We start from the raw sequence: 9,982 nt of genomic DNA on the forward strand, positions 1-9,982 counted from the left end.
TAGGAAGAGGACTAGAATTCTAGAAGAGTTATGACTCATGGGTATAAAAAAAATAAAAATAAAAATAAAAATCTATAATTCTATGTTATACGAGTTGACACGGATTAAATGAATTGGCTAAGACTAGATTGACACAAAAAGATATATATAAAAAAAACAGAAAGTTGACGCTAAAAAAACACCTAAACTGGATAGAATATAGTATATCAGTTATAACTTTTGATTTGTGACCCTGATTAAGACGAAACGAACTATAAATGAAAGATAAAACTCGGGGCTACAGATCCATAAGTGGCACGACACGTAACGCTTTCTAGAACTCTGGTTATGACAAAAACAAGTTGACACTTGTGCAGGATACGAGAATAAAAATCGCAGGAATACAATTCAAGAATCTTTCAAGTCTCATCCACTCATCTCAATTAAATACTGATCACTCAAATCGATAGATAACCAAGAATCCTCCCCAATGGAGTCGCCAAATTGTAGGCGTCGTTTGAAGTGCGCTTACATAAAAGCATGTGTGAATATTCTTGGCACTCTTAGGAAGTGGGAATTACGTATACGATTACGGACAAGGAAAGTAGGGAGCCGCCAACAAGTTTTTAAGGAACTAGTAAACCGTTCAGGGATCATAAAAGGCAACCACGATAAAGGGACAACGATAGGCCACAACGATTGACCCGTGAATGTTACACCCCATTCATAATCCATGAGGTTACTAACTCCATATGGTTCGGAACCACGAAAGGAGGATCGGGGATGATCATACGAAGTGAGTCATGGAGTCACATTCGCCCGTATTGGCCTCTACTCGATTCTCATAGTGAAAAGTGATTCCTACGATCTCAAAGGCATACAAACAAAATATTCAATTTGATCCAAACTATTATTAGGCTAAATTGGTTAAATATTAATGCAACACATTATTCTAAAATATCGTGATCACTTGAATTAATAACAAGATTAAAAAGAAATCTAAACCGGTTGTCCAAATTATCTTATTAGGCGTGATTTTCAATTACATATTCCCTTTAAACATTCAATATAGTGATAAATATAACAATAGAATAAACATTAATATTGGAAGCAATTTAACAGCAATAGTGTTAGTCAAATCGAATATAAAATAACTCTAATCATGATACTAGCAATATTAAAATAAAATAAGAGTAATTAAATTAATTAATTTCTCACATTGCGCGTGTTCCTTAAAATTTCTACATCATGAATAAATTGTTAGTAACTTCAATTACAATATAAATAAAATTAAAACAATTAAATTAAAAAGTAGAGTTGATTTAGTCCAAACCCTAAGTTAATTATGGACTCCTTAGAGTGATTAAGGGAAGTATTATGGAAAAATAGGGAGGCTAGTGTTTAGGCTAAAAAGGGGAGATATGACCTCTATTTATAGAGAAAAAAAGAAGGGGCGAAAAAAAAAGATAAGATCCGAATTAAATCGGAATAAAACTCGATAGACTGCAGTTTTTGCGGTTTTTGTTTTTATTATATCTTATGATCCAGAAATTGGAATAAGATAAATAAAATATCGTTGAAATCTCTTGAAGTCTAATATCTAACCCAATTAGAATCAGATTAAAATATATTTTAGAATATAAGAAATGGTCGAAATAGTGAGACGGTGTCAGTTTTGGATAGAGTTTGACATTTTATTCATATCTTTTCCGTTATAGCTCGGAATTGATATTATAATATATTATTGGAAAGATAATTTTAAGATATATCAAACCATATAAAATTTGGATAAAAAATATGAGGCAAGAAAATCATATTTGACTATCTTTGAATGTTTTTCAATTCGGATAGAAATAGGATTTTCAAAAAGAAAAGTTTTATTCGATTTCAAACTCTTTAATCTTATCTTTTCAAAAAGGATAATTAAGATCTTTTAGAAACTTATAGAAGTTTCTAATTAATCCTAATTGGTTTAGGAATGGGATTAAATAATTTGGACCCTCTACATGATCATTGGGTCGTAGGTAAGGTGGGTTTAGGTTCGGTTTAGGCTCAATTTAATATTATGGCCATAACTTATTCGTTATAACTCGAATTTGGGCTTATAATATATCGTTGGAGAGCTATTTTAAAGCCCCATCTAAATATTTAATCATTGGACCCAAATTATGGAACAAAATAAACTGGATTAAACGTTTTTTATAAAAAGGACATGAAATGAATGATTTTAAAGGACACGAAATGAATTATTTTGGGTTTAAAGGCACGAAAAGAGGAAAATAAGTTATAGCTTAGGGAAATGGGCTAGAATTTGGGTTGGTTTATGAAATGTAAATATGGATTTAAGCACTCCAAGATTAAATACTCAACCCGACAAATAATGGCGGTGAAAGGTTGTTCATCATCGGATTTGGTTTTTGGGAGACATTTTCAGGTGTCTAAACCTACGCCTATAAATAGGGGTCTTCGTCTAGCATTACGAGGACCGAAAATTCAGAATTAAAACCCCTGTATTCTCAAAACCCTAGTCTCTCAACTTCTCTTACTATCATACTACTTTTTCTTTTCTCTTCCCAAATACTTTACAACCCTAATTGAATCCATTGAAGTCCTTAGAGGTACGAATAAGAAAGAAATTCCATAAATTAAACACATTAAACGAAGATTTAACCTAAAAGAAGAATGGTTAGTTTCCTGAGCACTTTGATAAATTACTTTTCCTTTATTGTTTAAATAACTTTAATTAAATAAATAGTGTTGTTTGATGACTTTAAACAAACTTTTAATTAATTAATTCACATAGTATTCTTTTGTTAATCAAGACTAGAATTTGATAATTAATTGTTGTTTTATCACTAAAGACAAGGCGTATATTGTTTATTTTGTTCGTTTCACGAATATTGATTAAACAAAGAATAACGACTTTTGCAATGTAATTCCTACGTGATTAATGCTTGTAAATAAAAACAACTAACTTAGGGCTTGTTTGGCATCAGTTTTGGTTTTCAGTTTCCTTTTTTTTGAAAACCAAAAACTAAAAACAGGAAACAAGAAAAAGGTGTTTCCATTTTTCTGTTGTCAGTTTTCGAAATAATCATAATTTTAATAAGTTTATATAACTTTTTATTCATTATATGACTCATATCATATACTTTTAGAAAACAAAAAACCAAAAAACAGAAAACCACAGCAATGCCAAAAAAACCCTTAGTTTTAGGTTTCGCGTTGCATATATTGTTTGGTAATGAAATAGTGAAAAAGGAAGAGCTAGTAGAGGTCATACTAGTGCTAAGATAGCGATTCCCCTCTAAAAAGAACGTTATCTTAGTACCCTCGCTTCCGAACTCATTTGAGGTTTATGTAGACCAATTTGGGCATGGGTAAACTTATGATTCGTGCTAATTATTCCATGAACTCCACATGGAAGAAAGGCATGAACGAGGTTTATGAGTTTTCCTAAAACTCATTGGCGACTCCTACTTGTTTCTTATAAAAAAGCGTAATGATAGAATCAATTCTAATTCAAGGTCCCCCAAACAGTCAGAAATTAAAATCCTACTACACCTTAACAAGTGTAAAGTCGTAGGCTTCTAAAGAGCCAATGGGCATCTAAGGAGAAGATCCCCTACTATGGGAACACCCTCCTTACAGTGGCGACTCCACTGGGGACTTAGAGGTTATAAGATTAGTTCGTAGTTATGTTTCAAGGTTTCTAACACTAGGTTGCCTATGGATTGTAACGAGAGCTAATTTGGATAATCTCTAGTTAGAGAGCGAGACTCGAACGCATAATATCTTCCTTTTTTCACAAAAGTAAAAATCAAACAAGCAACATTGCATTATGCATAATCGTAGAACAATTTAACCATTGGGGATTAGCTCATTCACTAGGGGTTGCCAACACTAGGCTTCTATCCCAAAATCAATAACAATCATCCCACCCATATCGCCAACTAAATGTTGGGAGGGCTAATGCGTGGGTCAAAACGTTGAGTGATTGATTCGTGCATCGTCCCTTAAGATGTGGTACCTTGGAAACCCAAGCCTTGACCTTAGAATGACATTGTATGCTTTGGCGGTTCCTTTTATGTGCTTATGTGACTACATGAATATGTGCTTCGTGTGTAATCTAACTAATTCCAACGTGTTACCTAGAGATATAATAAAAAAAATCGCAAAAATTATGGTTCGACAAAAAAGAAAAGTTTTTCATCATCTAATCAACAAACAACTAAAGAAATCAAGAATTAACAATATATGAAGAACAATTACACTAATCAATAATCAAACATCAAAATCAAATCAAACAAACTTGAATATAAAACAAACCAATAAAATGAGATAGAGTTAAGAATGTTCATTGATAATAGAGAAGATCTCCAACACAATTGTCACCATTGAATCTTCAAGATCTCAATCACGATTGAAATTCCTCACTTTCTCTGTCTAAAATATACTCCTAAGCTAAACCTAAAACTAGAAAGAGAAGCTCTCAACTAAGCTAAGAATATGATCTAAATATAAAATGAAACTTGCTTACAAAAATTGGGTTCAAAAGGGTATTTATAAGAGAAGCAAAGCAAAGAAGAGCAAAGCCGGAACCCGCAGAGGAGCGCCCGTGCAGTAGGGTTGTGCGTCCGCGCAGCAGGGCAGCGCGCCCACGCTCTTTTGGGTTTCATCTAATCTTCTCGCGGCTTCATGCGTTCGCTAAGTTCTTCGAATTAACGCACAACATGATGATGATGAACACTAAGAGAGGTAGTCCCAAAAGCACTTGATTGTGGGTTCAACACCCCACCATCATGAGAGCACGGCTTGAGAGCGCAATAGCTAGAACTTGGAGAATCCACTTCCTTGCATCTTGAGCTTCCCAATTGCCATGAGCTTGCTGCAAAAGCATTTCCCACCTTAGTAATTCACCAATATCAAGACCCGAACCTCGTACAATACCTACAACTACAAAAATAGAGAAAATAAAGGAGAAAAGAGCAGAAAAACCAACAAAATGCATAAAATCTATAAAATAAGAGAGGAAAGGTAAACCCAAGACCAAATGCATAAAACTAAGCATTTATTAAGCAGGAATGCCATGAAAAGAAGGTAAAAACGACTTAAATGCTCATAAAATGGGTGTCATTTGTGACACCTATCAGAACCCCCCCTTTCCCCCATGCCGACTCTCTTCATCTACCACGACACCCACTCCGAAACGGCCCACTCTTGACCACCACCCAAAATCAACCCCCACTTCGGCTTTTGGCTTGTTCTGAGCCAACAATAAGGGTGAGTTCAACGGTTGCACCTTCCATCAAAGTATGATAACCTTCTTATTTGATTGAATAATGATGAACAAAAAAGTTCTTTTTTTTTTTTTTTACCTCCATGTTCGTACAATTAGCAGAACACAATTGATATTCAATACATACTAAGGAACTAAACTGTCACTTGACTACTAAGCAAAGAGAAACCTAATTAATAAAGCTAAGAACAAATCTTAAAGAAAATGAAATGCTTTTCTTGATTTTCTAACGTCTCTCTCTTAAACTTTCCTTCTTATTTATAGACAAGCATTGTACGATTTACCCAACTAACTTCAATAACCGCTAGGCAGTAATATATGACTCTTGGAACCAATTCCCTTTGAAATTCAAAGTACTCTATTTGCTTTATAATTGCTTCCATTCTTCTTCTTAGGTTTTCTAATTAGGCCTTGACCACCAAGTTATACCTTCATTGTTAGACTAAGTTTCCAACATTATTTCAAAGTCCATTTCTACTTAGTTATCGTGTTCAAATCAAGATAAGTAAAAAAATTTAATTTTGGGTTAGGTGTAATAGAATCCATAACTCTTATTATTGTTGAACCATCGTACAACTCCTCATGATCAATCTTCTTGTGCCATTGTTGAAGAGAAGAAGAAAAATCTAACCCTAGAATTACGAGATTTTCTTTCTATGTGAGATGAGAGAAAGAGGAGAGAGAATTGATCAAGGTGAAGTAAAAGGGAGTGTGGGGGTAGCTAGGGGGAGTGGTAGTGTAGACACCTGATTGTGTCCCCCCAAAAACCAAACTCAGTGATGAGTACCTTGGATGTTTTGCTATAGGAGTTTGGTAAATAGTTAAAGAGTCTTAGAAATTTCCTGTAAGACTTGACCTTATTTCTAACTTAACTTAAAATGTAAATATCATTTCGTGTCTTTTAACCCAAAAACATTCATTCTTGTCTAAACCTTAAACACATCTAAACCAAATTATTTGGTCCATACTCCATAATCCTTGTTCAATTATTACTTAGTTAGATGGGGCTTGAAAAGAGCTTTCCACGATATATTAAAAGCCTAAATCCGACTTATAACGAGTAATTTATGGCTAAAACATTAAACCAAGCCTAGACCGAGTCTAGATCCACCTTACCTATGACCTAATGATCATGTGAGGGTAAATACCTTATTCAGAATCCTAAAACAATTAGCTTAGGATTCTTTAAGAACTTCTAGAAGTCTCTAGTAGGTTCTAATATAATCTATCCTTTTTCAAAAGATAAAGATCAAAGAGTTTGAGATTGAATAAAATCTCGCTCTCTTCAAATTTACCTAAACTAACATTGTCCCACTATTTTGATCATATCTAAAATTATACAAAATATAACAATTTGATTCTAGTTAGGTTGGAAAGTAGGCTTCAGAGATTTTCAACGATATATTATTTATCTGATTCTGGTTCTGGATCAAAAGTTATGATAAAAAAAAATTACAAAAATTGTTTCCAACGCACCACGAAAGTTCCATCGCGTCACGATACCCCTATTGAGAAGCAATAAAAAGAGTTTTATTCCGATTCAAAATTTTGATCTTTTCTGATCACTTCAACCCTCGATCTTTTTTCCTATAAATAGAGGTCGTTTTCCCCAGTTCCAACCACCAACAATCATCATAATCATCATCATATCCTCTCATCTTCTTAATCATCTTCTCTCTCTTAATCCCATTTTATTAACCTTAGCCTAAACACATCCTAGATACTCATCCAAATCAAACACCGTATCTCCTTTGCGGGACTTGAATAGTCCTAGCCAACCTCAATGTTGCTGATGATTCTATTTTATATGCTTTTTTATTCCCCGTCTCACCGTCATATTTGTGCTTATTTGAGCTCTTCGGAGCTATTTTTATTGTTAATATACGTTTTCTAGTGTTTTTATAGAGTTGGTATTATTTTGTAGGATTTTGCAGATTATGACAATTTCACAGCTTATTAAACCACTACGAAACATTAGATTCGGATTATATTTTATGACCGTATATTAAAAGCCTAAAATTGAGGTAAAGAAATTTAGTTTGGTGATTAAGGGCTCGGTTTTGGAAAGAGAAAGGTCCACATTGTTGTTACAGAAAGACGGGTCAAGATAATGGAGAACATGAATTTAGTTAAGACATCCCAAGTAAATCTCGCTAATAAGCGGACCGGGCCCAATCCAAAACGCTCCACTGATGCTTAATTTCATTAATGGGTTTTGTTGATAATTAAGCCTATCAGATCTTTTTGTAAAGTCGGTGGACTTTGTTTGATTAGGTGGGAATTTGTCATAAAATGGGAATAGTAGTACGGAGTTAAGGGGGTTAGCTTTTAATTATTTTCCATTTGTTTTAGTTTTGCTTTTCTTTATTAGTAACTAGTACTCCATATTAAAGTTGGTAAGGCTCGAACTTGTGATCTCAGAGTCAAAAGATATATATATATATATATATATATATATATATATATATATATATATATATATATATATATATATATATATATATATATAAAACACTCGCCATAAATGGTGTCATAGATGGCAACATAGATATTAATGTTACATTTTCAAACAGTAGTTTTGTTATTGTTATCTTTTCATGCAACAATTATTATGTTTGTTGTCTTTGACAAGAAAAAGGTAACACTTTAAGCTGTTGTTGCCTTATACTTTATCCGTTCTATTAATACTGCAACAAGGAGGAAATTACGCATCCCAAAGCACATTTTATATGTTAAATATCTATAATTGTGTAAGAGTAAAAATTATAAAAAGTTAACATTGTGAAAGTATTTTATGAGATGAATTCAACAAAATCCCACATGCTTGTATTTTACTTAACGTATAAATCATATTATATGGTCAAACAAAAGTGATGAAGAGTGCAAAAAGTCCATTGTTGCAATATTAATAGAACGGAGGACGTATAGTCTAGAGCAACATTTTTTTTTTTGTTACTTTAGATCAAGGTAACAAAAAAATATTATTGCGTTAGATTACTAAGAGTAACATTTTTGTAAGTGTTGCAATCTTAAGTGTTGCCTATTCTCAATTTTTTTTGTAGTGTTCGCTACTTGAGTTTTCTAATTTATTTACTTGTTTTCTTTAATTTCTTGATCTTGCTTTTAATCATGCTTTATTTTATTGCTTTGAATATTTTAATTTTAATTATGTGTGAGTATTTTATTTTTCTAGGGTTGTGGGGATCCATTAATAATATGAAGGGGTAATTTATTATTGTTGATTATCAATGTTTGATTAATTTCCTATTGATTGATTTAATGCTATGCAATTAGATTAGACCTGGTTTAATTGTATAAGTTATGCAATGTTGATTCGAGATTCGAAAGATGAGAATTGATGTTTAGGCTTAGTTTCAATAGGCGAGGTTAATTTATAAATGGTTAAGTCGAGATTCGAGAGATGCAATTTAATACCGGTAGATTAATTATGTGATTGTAATACATAGCGAAAGCCCTTTATGATCTGATTAATTATTTTATTGGTGATTAATTATTATGTTTACCCTGGAATAGTGTTTATTGGTAAAACTATACCCTATAGGGATTTATTTATTGATTTCTCCCTACTTTTATCTCCTTTAGTTTAATTTGTCATATCTATAATTTAGTTTATATTTTTATTTATTTATTTATTTTTGGTAGTTGGGAAACAAGACTTATTAATAAAAGACCTTTACACCCCCACTACATTGGGTATGTACTTCCAGTTTGTGGGAGTGGACACGACACTAGACGACTTACAACATTGAAACACAGAGTTAGACACATAATAGTGACTCGACATAGTGGACATAGAATTACAACAAAAACTACTAAAAGACGTAGATTTCTTTCTTGGGTGTGTAAACACCTACTTTTGGCCTTTTGTCCCGAAAGGAAGTGCGATGATGTTACAAAAATTCGTTCTTTATGTTAGATCAAAGTTGAAATGTTTATGGACTATGAAAAGAATTATGAAGTAAGTTAAAACCCATATTTGAGACCAATTTATCTTAGAGCCTTATCTGATTACTAATTAGGCCTAAAACATGTTCATACATGTTTAAACTTGATTAATAACGGACCCAAATGCGTCTAACGCAATGATTGCACGAAAATTTGATGTTCGGTTCATTTGTTTGATATACAATTATATTAAAAGTAAATTTATAAAACCCAATAATCGTGTATCTACATTTATATTTTAAAAAGGAATGAACTAAGATTCGACTTCTTGGCTCGAACTTGTTCTCATTGGCTTAGAGATGGTAAAAAAACCACCCGCAAGACCAATGATTGATAAGAACAAAGAAAATACTTGATGTTCTAAATCAACTTTGAGATAAAATCACCACAATGATCTTTACAAACGTTTAGACATTAGGTATGATATAATAAACCTTTAACTAAAATATCATGATCATATGAATGGCCTAAACAATAGCAAGTCATTAGAATTATCCCAAATTGGGGGCTCCAAGACTTGTGAAATAGCAAGAATGCGCATAACCCGACACATGGGGGCTCCAGTATCAACAAAAAATAAAAATGGTATATTCATGCCATTCGAGCAACTTTCGAGAATCACCTAAACTACAAATGGTTTACATAGATCTCAAGCCTTACAATTTTCAAATGCATCACAATGATTTAATAATCATTTTGCTCCTTTGAAAACTAAGTTTGCAACTGAACTGTGCCTTG

This window comes from Chenopodium quinoa, unplaced genomic scaffold (genome assembly GCF_001683475.1).
Source record: "Chenopodium quinoa cultivar QQ74 unplaced genomic scaffold, ASM168347v1, whole genome shotgun sequence".
NCBI classification, from domain to species: domain Eukaryota; kingdom Viridiplantae; phylum Streptophyta; class Magnoliopsida; order Caryophyllales; family Amaranthaceae; genus Chenopodium; species Chenopodium quinoa.